Source organism: Lolium perenne, unplaced genomic scaffold (assembly GCF_019359855.2).
Source record: "Lolium perenne isolate Kyuss_39 unplaced genomic scaffold, Kyuss_2.0 unplaced98, whole genome shotgun sequence".
In the NCBI taxonomy this organism is placed as follows: domain Eukaryota; kingdom Viridiplantae; phylum Streptophyta; class Magnoliopsida; order Poales; family Poaceae; genus Lolium; species Lolium perenne.
In genome coordinates, this window is record NW_027249056.1 from 201,805 (window position 1) to 214,172 (window position 12,368).

General features: G+C 39.7%; 1 long non-coding RNA gene across 1 annotated transcript; it reads left to right on the plus strand.

The window, feature by feature from the left end:
- On the plus strand, positions 1–4,337 carry LOC127321400 (uncharacterized). The gene is made up of 3 exons (XR_007864055.2): positions 1–115; positions 191–339; positions 3,917–4,337. It is a non-coding gene; the product is annotated as an uncharacterized lncRNA (long non-coding RNA).
- Positions 4,338–12,368: the final 8,031 nt, after the last annotated feature.

The window sequence follows — 12,368 nt, forward strand, 5'->3', positions numbered from 1 at the left end:
TCTCCCACCTCACAGAAATGCTGCGGAGAGCTCCCTACTGCCTCCCGTCTGAGGAGCCGCTCCACCTCTGTCTGTGGCCACCGGCACGTGGCGTGGAAGATAGCGCCCAATTTTGGTGTTCCATGTTGTCCCTCTTGATTCCATTTTGTTCCCCTTCTTGTGCTCGTCCTAACCCACACCTCCTTCCCAGGTCCGCCAGTAGCCGCCGCTATTGCGGTTCGTCCGAGTGTAGCTGCGGAGGGAACACCGTCGAGCGGAGCTGCTGCGGGAGAGGGAGACGTCGCCGAGCCCGCCCCTGAACAGCGCCAGCACGCCGCCACCCGCTGCCGACGACCGCCGGTGAGTCCCTGGCCGCCCTGTCCTTTTTCCCGTCCTCCCCGCGCGAGTTCCTGACTGGAGGAAGACGACGGCTCTCCCGATCGCGCGCCTATGCATGGCTGTTGGCCACATCGGCCCATGCAGGAGGGGGAGAAATGCAACTCCTCATATAGGAAGTGCCCCACCTACTATCACAGCCATTGAAATCCTGGAGATTCGTGCAAACAATCTTACAGTCACAACCTTCCCACTCTGTTCAACCATTTTACAGACCACCCCTCAGATTTTCGGGCGATTACCCATTTTATCTCCGTTTCTCTTATTCTATTAAGAAAATTACAATTACCTTTGGTATCAATCTAAATAATTGTTCAGCGATTATTCAACTTTTTTTTCATGCTATTTTTCTTTCAAGAATATACAGAAATATTCATACTCACATAATATCCTACATTTTTCAACCGAAATGAATTTGTTAATTCTGTTCTGTAACAAAAATCATTTTTTACAAGTTTCTTTTTACACAATTAGTAGATACAAGTATGTTTGAGCAATTCATCTAAGTTTCATATAATTTTTCAAAAAAAATTAACATTTAACAATATTCAAACAATTTCTATACTGGTTTTGTCCAGGAATCATAAATAATTCATGTAACTTTTTTCGGATCTTTGCCAAATTCTATACTGATTTTGAAAGAAAAAAATGATACTCCGGATCTGTAGATATGAAGGAAAAAAAAGGTAAAAATATTGTGATACAAGTTTCTTCAAATATTCATACACACTTTTTTTCATATATGGTTCACAGAAACATATCAGTTTCACACTTGTTTTCAATCTGGAAAGAAGAATTAACATATTTCACAGAAATTTTTGTAGATAATTCATATACATGTGAATCATCCAAATTAACACAGAGATTCATCACAAATTTCGTATATTTCATACAAAATTCATAGAGATTCATAGGAATCGTGGACAGATCAAAGATGCTGACTCCCGCGTCCCTCGTCCAGCAGGCGGGCCTCTCCCGCGCCCGGCTCCTCCCCGCCGGATCACGCGACGGAGGGCGGCGGTGGTCAGTGCAGTGCGCGAGCGTCGGAGGGCGGCGCGTCTCCGCCCGTGGACGAGGCAGCGGGCGTCGGCCGGCGCGAGGTGATGGAGAGCGATGGCGGCGGCCGTCGCGAGGCGGAGAGTGGCGGCGGCCGGCGCGAGGCGGAGAGCGGCGGCCGGCGCGAGAAGGAGGCCGGCGCGAGGTGGAGAGCCGACGGGAGGCGCGAGGCGGACGGGGCAGGGGTGGGGTGGGTGTGTGGGATTAGGGTTTGGGTGCGACTTTATATTCCAGCCCCTAGTGGGGGATGATTTCGAACTTTGTAGAGTGCTAAAATGCAAATGTGTAGAATCTTTGACTATGTGGACTTTGCACGAATCTCCAACAAAATAAGTGGTACAGATAGTACGGGGGGCCTTACCATATGAGGGAAATCCGCACTCGCAGGAGGGGCCCTCTACTGGCCCCATTCCCTTTTCTTTTATTTTTACCCTCCACTTGGAAACCCTCACGGGCCGACCCGACTCACTTCTGGCGGCCCAGCTAAGCTACAGCCCGTGCCTTTTTTCTTTTTTCTGAAAATAAACCCTGCATACATAACTGTTAGCTTCAAATTCACCAAAAATTCAATTTTGAACCAAATCAAGTGATTCCAATTTTGTAGTGTCCCAAAATAAAATCCTAATCACCTCACAAGTTTTAGACCAAGATCTATTCTAGGTTTTCCTCTGATTTCAAATTCGTACAAGCATGCAGTATCTATGTTAATTCTAATTGGAGAGTTTAAAACCAGTTTTGATCCAAATCCAATTTTGTATTAAACTACATAGTAATTACCATGTTTTGGCACTGGTTGGAGTATTTATGTCAAAATATGAGATTGTGATATTTAGTACTAGGTTATTCAGAATCTATGTTTGGGAATTTATTTAGGGAGCATAAAATATTATTTTTGAGTGAAACCACTTTTGTTGTACTCATTTTTTTAACGATATATCCAGAGCTCAAATTTATTTGAGCATCTGAGATTTTGTAAGATTTTAAGCACTAAAAAGGACCCTTTGTATAGTATTTTATTTACAAAAAATCTTTTATAATTTCAAAATTGGTGAATCCAATTTTATATGGATCTAAATTTTAATAGCTATCCAGAGGTATAACTTTTGCTTTCTTTACTTATGTAATATTCTGTGAGCAAAATAAGGTAGGAAAACGATTTCTTCTTTTTGCCCGTGCATACTGCACGGTTAGACTTGTTTCAAATTTATGTGATATATAAAAATAAAATTTCAACCAGTTTATGTTCACCAAATGCCTATTTTTAAGTATTTATTTATTGTAAAACTATGTGTTGTAGTTTAGAAATGATAACATTAAAAGTAACAAAAATCCAAGACAATATATGAATATGTCATTAATCAATCTTCTACGTTTTTTACCAACTTTTGGGTCTTAGTGTCATGAAGTAAAGGATATAATTTAGTTGTGAGTGATGCTCATAGATGTCGATAATTTACCTACGCTGATATGAAATAAAGTATGGCACACAGGTTCAATTTGACCTAATGATTTCAGATCCAGTTAGCATAACTATAATTCATTGTCATTATATTTTGGATAAATATATATTATAGCCGATTATTTTAGTTAAACCATGACATTTATTATAAATCAGTGTGAGTATTTTTCTTGTATTTTAAATGGCAACACTACCGCGTACGTGTTTCGTGAGTATGAAATATAGAACTTTTTATATGTACATAAATACCTTACCTCAAATGACGAAGATCCAGTTGGTAGGAAAGAAGCTTTGCGCAACTCTAAACCTTCCTGCGTTCTTGCACCCTGTTTTTATCTATAAGACGGCATAGAAAATATGTACAATGCTGGGACTTGATTTAGAATACTTTTTGAATATATTTTGTTCTGCCACTACCATCCGTACACATTTTCCTCCTCTGAAATCGTTATATTCACCTTCTAAACTACAATTTAACAATCACAACTAACATATACTTGCCTGCTAAAGTAATCTGCCAACAATAATATCATCTCTGTTTATAGATCCAAACTAAATATTACATTGCTCTGCATAAGTGTATCTGAACTGTATTTCAGGTTGTGGGTCAGTAGTGATACAGTCACGATAATGTAGAATTAACATATACAGTATTTTCCCTCTCTAAGATTGGAAACTGATGATAGAAAATCCAGAGTAACTTACATAGCTTTTATATATCAGTATGCTCCAACACGAATCACTCAAGATTGATTGAGATGATCCAACAACAAATAAGATATATCCAACAGCGCCATAGTCTAAAAAATGATATTTTGACGAAGAAGCCTGTAAGAAATTAAACATGTTAACATACTTGTATGCGTCAAAGTTTTTTACTCACTGATGATGATTTAGTTATAGAAAATGGTGCCCAGGTGAAAAGAGAAATACACGCCGGCCTGGTTTTAGTAGCATCATGTTTTGCTCCACAATGTATTAATACTGGACTATTGGAGCATTTACATGATGTGCTTCTGTGGACAGGCTACGGGCTAGTAAGATCTCACAGGCGTGCTTGTCGATGAATTGATGTCCTTCAGCAGCCAGTAGGAGCAGTACGCTGCCATGCTCCCGTCCTGTTCACGGAGACGTTTAATCAGCTTTTCTAGCCGACATCGCTTGCTCAAGTTAATCAGCTTTTCTAGCCGACATCGCTTGCTCAAGTTAATCCTTGACTCCTTGTATGCTTAATTCCTTGGCGTTTCCTCAAAATAGAAAATGATGGAAAGAGAGAGACCATTGATGACCTTGGGCTGATTAGACATCTCCATCTTCATATAATATTCGCTGTTACGTTTGGATTTACTGCCACCACTTAGCCGATTAATTATTCTGCTATCTCGCCGCTGTAACCCGCTGGAGATGGTGATGCAACACATGTAGCTTGGCCATGGTGATGATTCAATCGCACCTCCATGAAGACTTCAAATCAAGTTGTATTGATCAAACGTACCTCGTATATCTGGTTGGACCACTTCAACTGTTAATAATAGCAGTAGCGTTATGGCCCTAAGTAGCATCCTTGAAGTGTGGTATGAAATCATATTTGGGCAGAGGTGATACCTTTTTCGATCAAGGAGCATCGCCCCAGCCTCTGCATCCAAAGGATGCACACAACTTTTTTTTATTAAATTATTCGCAATACCTGATAACGCGTAAAGCACACGTCCGTTGGGAACCCCAAGAGGAAGGTGTGATGCGTATAGCAGCAAGTTTTTCCTCAGTAAGAAAACCAAGGTTTATCAAACCAGTAGGAGTCAAGGGCCACGTGAAGGTCGTTGGTGACGAGGTGTAGTGCGGCGCAACACCAGGGATTCCGGCGCCAACGTGGAGCCTACACAACACAATCAAAATACTTTGCCCCAACGTAACACTGAAGTTATCAATCTCACCGGCTTGCTGTAAACAAAGGATTAAATGTATGGTGTAGAGAATGATGTTTGTTTGCAAAGAACAGTAGAGAACAATGATTGCAGTAGATTGTATTCAGATGTAAAAGAATGGACCGGGGTCCATAGTTCAGTAGTGGTGTCTCCCCAATAAGAAATAGCATGTTGGGTGAACAAATTACAATTGGCCAATTGACAAATAGAGAGGGCATAACAATGCACATACATATCATGATGACTACTATGAGATTTAATCAGGGCATTACGACAAAGTACATAGACCGCTATCCAGCAAGCATCTATGCGTAAAATGTCCACCTTCGGGTTAGCATCCGCACCCCTTCCAGTATTAAGTTGCAAACAACAGACAATTGCATTAAGTATGGTGCATAATGTAATCAACACAAATATCCTTAGACAAAGAATCGATGTTTTATCCCTAGTGGCAACAGCACATCTACAACCTTAGAACTTTATGTCACTGTCCCAGATTCAATGGAGGCATGAACCCACTATCGAGCATAAATACTCCCTCTTGGAGTTACAAGTATCAACTTGGTCAGAGCCTCTACTAGCAACGGAGAGCATGCAAGAACATAAACAACACATATATGATAGATTGATAATCAACTTGACATAGTATTCCATATTCATCGGATCCCAACAAACACAACATGTAGCATTACAAATAGATGATCTTGATCATGATAGGCAGCTCACAAGATCTAACATGATAGCACAAGAGGAGAAGACAACCATCTAGCTACTGCTATGGACCCATAGTCCAAGGATGAACTACTCACACATCAGTCCGGAGGCGATCATGGTGATGTAGAGTCCTCCGGGAGATGATTCCCCTCTCCGGCAGGGTGCCGCAGGCAATCTCCTGAATCCCCCGAGATGGGATTGGCGGCGGCTGCGTCTCTGGAAGGTTTTCCGTATCGTGGTTCTCGGTAATAGGGTTTTCGCGACGGAGAGTTTAAGTAGGCGGAAGGGCAGAGTTGGAGGCGGCGTAGGGGCCCCACACCATAGGCCGGCGCGGGCCCCATGCTGGCCGCGCCACCCTATGGTTACGGGCCCTCGTGGCCCCACTTTGTATGCTCTTCGGTCTTCTGGAAGCTCCGTGGAAAAATAAGACCCTGGGCGTTGATTTCGTCCAATTCCGAGAATATTTCCTTTGTAGGATTTCTGAAACCAAAAACAGCAGAAAACATCAACTGGCTCTTCGGCATCTCGTTAATAGGTTAGTGCCGGAAAATGCATAATAATGACATAAAGTGTGTATAAAACATGTGAGTATCATCATAAAAGTAGCATGGAACATAAGAAATTATAGATACGTTTGAGACGTACCAAGCATCCCCAAGCTTAGTTCCTACTCGCCCTCGAGTAGGTAAACGATAACAAGGATAATTTCTGAAGTGACATGCTATCATAATCTTGATCAATACTATTGTAAAGCATATGAGATGAATGCAGTGATTCGAAGCAATGGTAAGGACAATGATTAAACAACTGAATCATATAGCAAAGACTTTTCATGAATAGTACTTTCAAGACAAGCATCAATAAGTCTTGCATAAGAGTTAACTCATAAAGAAATAGATTCTTAGTAGAAAGTTTTGAAGCAACACTAAGGAAGATATAAGTTTCAGCAGTTGCTTTCAACTTCAACATGTATATCTCATGGATAATTGTCAACACAAAGTAATATGATGAATGCAATTAAGCAAGTATGTAGGAATCAATGCACACAGTTGACACAAGTGTTTGCTTCTAAGATAGAAAGAAGTAGGTAAACTGACACAACATAAAAGTAAAAGAGAGGCCCTTCGCAGAGGGAAACATGGATTACTATTTTTGTGCTAGAGCTTTTATTTTAAAAACATAGAAACAATTTTGTCAACGGTAGTAATAATTCATATGTGTTATGCATAAGACATCCTATAAGTTGCAAGCCTCATGCATAGAATACTAATAGTGCTCGCACCTTGTCCTAATTAGCTTGGATTTAAATGGATTATCATTGCATAACATATGTTTCAACCAAGTGTCACAAAGGGGTACCTCTATGCCGCCTGTACAAAGGTCTAAGGAGAAAGTTCGCATTGGATTATTCTCAAATTAGACATCCATACCGGGACAACATAGAAAACAGATAATGGACTCCTCTTTAATGCATAAGCATTCAACAACAGATAATATTCTCATAAGAGATTGAGGATTAATGTCCAAACTGAAACTTCCACCATGATTCATGGCTTTAGTTAGCGGCCCAATGTTCTTCTCTAACAATATGCATACTCAAACCATTTGATCATGACAAATCACCCTTACTTCAGACAAGACGAACATGCATAGCAACTCACATGATACTCAACAAGGTGTAATAGTTGATGGCGTCCCCAGAAACATGGTTACCGCTCAACAAGCAACTTATAAGAAATAAGATACATAAGCTACATATTCAATACCACAATAGTTTTTAAGGCTATTTTCCCATGAGCTATATATTGCAAAGACAAAGAATGGAATTTTAAAGGTAGCACTCAAGTAATTTACTTTGGAATGGCAGAGAAATACCATGTAGTAGGTAGGTATGGTGGACACAAATGGCATAGTTTTTGGCTCAAGGATTTGGATGCACGAGAAGTATTCCCTCTCAATACAAGGCTTTGGCTAGCAAGGTTGTTTGAAGCAAACACAAGTATGAACCGGTACAGCAAAACTTACATAAGAACATATTGCAAGCATTATAAGACTCTACACTGTCTTCCTTGTTGTTCAAACACCTCACCAGAAAATATCTAGACTTTAGAGAGACCAATCATGCAAACCAAATTTTAACCAGCTCTATGGTAGTTCTTCATTAATAGGAGCAAAGTACATGATGCAAGAGCTTAAACATGATCTATTTGAGCACAACAATTGCCAAGTATCAAATTATTCAAGACATTATACCAATTACCACATGAAGCATTTTCTGTTTCCAACCATATAATGATGAACGAAGCAGTTTCAACCTTCGCCATGAACATTAAAAGTAAAGCTAAGAACACATGTGTTCATATGCAACAGTGGAGCGTGTCTCTCTCCCAAACAAAGAATGCTAGGATCCAATTTTATTCAAACAAAAACAAAAATAAAAACATATAGACGCTCCAAGTAAATCACATAAGATGTGACGGAATCAAAATATAGTTTCACTAGAGGTGACCTGATAAGTTGTCGATGAAGAAGGGATGCCTTGGGCATCCCCAATCTTAGATGCTTGAGTCTTCTTGAAATATGCAGGGATGAACCACGGGGGCATCCCCAAGATTAGACTTTTTCACTCTTCTTGATCATATTGTATCATCCTCCTCTCTTGACCCTTGAAAACTTCCTCCACACCAACTCAAAACAAACTCATTAGAGGGTTAGTGAATAATCAAAAATTCACATATTCAGAGGTGACATAATCATTCTTAACACTTCTGGACATTGCACAAAGCTACTGAAAGTTAATGGAATAAAGAAATCCATCAAACATAGCAAAACAGGCAATGCGAAATAAAAGGGAGAATCTGTCAAAACAGAACAGTCTGTAAAGACGAATTTTTCTGGGGCACTTAACTTGCTCAGATGAAAAATCTCAAATTGAATGAAAGTTGCGTACATATCTGAGGATCACGCACGTAAATTGGCAGATTTTTCTGAGTTACCTACAAACGGGGCTGCTCAATTTCGTGATAGTAAGAAATCTGTTTCTGCGCAGTAATCCAAATCTAGTATCAACCCTAGTATCAAAGACTTTACTTGGCACAACAATGCAATAAAATAAAGATAAAGAGAGGTTACTACAGTAGTAACAACTCCCAAGACTCAAATATAAAACAAAAGTGCAGAAGTAAAATAATGGGTTGTTTCCCATAAGCGTTTTTCTTTAACGCCTTTCATCTAGGCGCAGAAAGTGTGAATCAAGTATTATCGAGAGATGAAGCATCAACATCATAATTTGTTCTAGTAATAGAATCATAAAGTAAATTCATTCTCTTTCTAGGGAAGTGTTCCATACCTTTCTTGAGAGGAAATTGATACTTAATATTACCTTCCTTCATATCAATAATAGCACCAACAGTTCAAAGAAAAGGTCTTCCCAAAATAATGGGACAAGATGCATTGCATTCAATATCCAAGACAACAAAATCAACGGGGACAAGGTTATTGTTAACCGTAATGCGGAAATGATCAATCCTCCCCAAAGGTTTCTTTGTAGCATTATCAGCAAGATTAACATCCAAATAACATTTTTTCAATGGTGGCAAGTCAAGCATATCATAGATTTTCTTAGGCATAACAGAAATACTTGAACCAAGATCACATAAAGCATTACAATCAAAATCATTGACCTTCATCTTAATGATGGACTCCCAACCATCTTCTAACTTCCCAGGAATAGAAGTTTCAAGTTTTAATTTCTCTTCTCTAGCTTTAATGAGAGCATTTGTAATATGTTTTGTAAAGGCCAAATTTATAGCACTAGCATTGGGACTTCTAGCAAGTTTTTGTAAGAACTTTATAACTTCAGAGATATGACAATCATCAAAATCTAAACCATTATGATCTACAGCAATGGGATCATTGTCCCCAATATTTTGAAAAATTTCAGCAGTTTTATCACAAGCAGTTTCAGCAGTTTTAGCAGTTTCAGTCAGTTTTGCACGCTTTGCATTAGGAGTAGAAACATTACTAACACCAATTATTTTACCATTGATAGTAGGTGGTTTAGCAACATGTGAAGCATCAACATTACTAGTGGTGGTAATAGTCGAAACTTTAGCTACATTATTCTCTTTAGCAAATTTTTCCTCTCTTTCCCACCTAGCATGCAATTCAGCCATCAATCTAATATTTTCATTAATTCGACCTTGGATAGTGTTTGCTGTAGAAAATGACTTAATATCTTTAGTTTCATTAGGCATAGCTTTCAATTTTAAAAGATCAACATCAGCAGCAAGACTATCAACTTTAGAAGCAAGAATATCAATTTTACCAAGCTTTTCTTCAACAGATTTGTTAAAAGCAGTTTGTGTACTAATAAATTCTTTAAGCATGGCTTCAAGACCAGGGGGTACACTCCTATTATTGTTGTAAGAATTACCATAAGAATTTCCATAACCATGACCATTATTATAAGGATATGGCTTATAGTTTTTACCAGAGTTATTCCTATGAGCATTGTTGTTGAAATTATTATTTTTAATGAAGTTCACATCAACATGCTCTTCTTGAGCAACCAATGAAGCTAAAGGAACATTATTAGGATCAATATTAGATCTACCATTCGCAAGCATAGACATAATAACATCAATCTTATCACTCAAGGAGGAGGTTTCTTCAACAGAATTTACCTTCTTACCTTGTGGAGCCCTTTCCGTGTGCCATTCAGAGTAGTTGATCATCATATTATCAAGAAGCTTTGTTGCGGAGCCTAAGGTGATGGACATAAAAGTACCTCCAGCAGCTGAATCCAATAGGTTCCGCGAAGAAAAATTCAGTCCTGCATAAAAGGTTTGGATGATCACCCAAGTAGTCAGTCCATGGGTAGGGCAATTCTTTACCAAAGATTTCATTCTTTCCCATGCTTGGGAAACATGCTCATTATCCAATTGCTTAAAATTCATTATGCTACTTCTCAAAGATATAATTTTAGAAGGAGGATAATATCTACCAATGAAAGCATCTTTACATTTAGTCCATGAATCAATACTATTTTTAGGCAAAGATAGCAACCAATATTTAGGTCTTCCTCTTAAGGAGAAAGGAAACAATTTTAATTTTATAATTTCACCATCTACATCCTTATACTTTTGCATTTCAAAAAGTTCAACAAAATTATTAATATGGGCAGCAGCATCATCAGAACTAACACTAGAAAATTGCTCTCTCATAACAAGATTTAATAAAGCAGGTTTAATTTCAAAAAATTCCGCTGTAGTAGCAGGTGGAGCAATAGGTGTGCATAGGAAATTATTATTATTTGTGCTAGTGAAATCACACAACTTAGTATTCTCAGGAGTACCCATTTTAGCAGTAGTAAATAAAGCAAACTAAATAAAGTAAATGCAAGTAACTAATTTTTTTGTGTTTTTAATATAGAGAACAAACAAAGAAGTAAATAAAATAAAGTAAAGCAAGACAATAACAAAGTAAAGAGATTGGATGTGAGAGACTCCCCTTGCAGGGTGTCTTGATCTCCCCGGCAACGGCGCCCGAAAAAGAGCTTGATAACGCGTAAAGCACACGTCCGTTGGGAACCCCAAGAGGAAGGTGTGATGCGCACAGTAGCAAGTTTTCCCTCAGTAAGAAACCAAGGTTTATCGAACCAGTAGGAGTCAAGGGCCACGTGAAGGTCGTTGGTGACGGAGTGTAGTGCAGCGCAACACCAGGGATTCCGGCGCCAACGTGGAACCTGCACAACACAATCAAAATACTTTTCACCAACGTAACAGTGAGGTTGTCAATCTCACCGGCTTGCTGTAAACAAAGGATTAAACAATGATTGCAGTAGATTGTATTCAGATGTAAAAGAATGGACCGGGGTCCATAGTTCACTAGTGTTGTCTCTCCAATAAGAAATAGCATGTTGGGTGAACAAATTACAGTTGGGCAATTGACAAATAGAGAGGGCATAACAATGCACATACATACCATGATGACTACTATGAGATTTAATCATGGCATTACGACAAAGTACATAGACTGCTATCCAGCAAGCATCTATGCCTAAAAAGTCCACCTTCGGGTTAGCATCCGCACCCCTTCCAGTATTAAGTTGCAAACAACAGACAATTGCATTAAGTATGGTGCGTAATGTAATCAACACAAATATCCTTAGACAACGCATCGATGTTTTATCCCTAGTGGCAACAGCACATCCACAACCATAGAACTTTCTGTCACTGTCCTAGATTCAATGGAGGCATGAACCCACAATCGAGCATAAATACTCCCTCTTGGAGTTACAAGTATCAACTTGGGTAGAGCCTCTACTAGCAACGGAGAGCATGCAAGAACATAAATAACACATATATGATAGATTGATAATCAACTTGACATAGTATTCCATATTCATCGGATCCCAACAAACACAACATGTAGCATTACAAATAGATGATCTTGATCATGATAGGCAGCTCACAAGATCTAACATGATAGCACAAGAGGAGAAGACAACCATCTAGCTACTGTTATGGACCCATAGTCCAAGGATGAACTACTCACACATCAGTCCGGAGGCGATCATGGTGATGTAGAGTCCCCCGGGAGATGATTCCCCTCTCCGGCAGGGTGCCGGAGGCGATCTCCTGAATCCCCCGAGATGGGATTGTCGGCGGCTGCGTCTCTGGAAGGTTTTTCGTATCGTGGTTCTCGGTAATAGGGTTTTCGCGACGAAGAGTTTAAGTAGGCGGAAGGGCAGAGTTGGTGGCAGCGCAGGGGCCCCACACCATAGGCCGGCGCGGGCCCCATGCTGGTCGTGCCGCCCTATGGTTACAGGCCTCGTG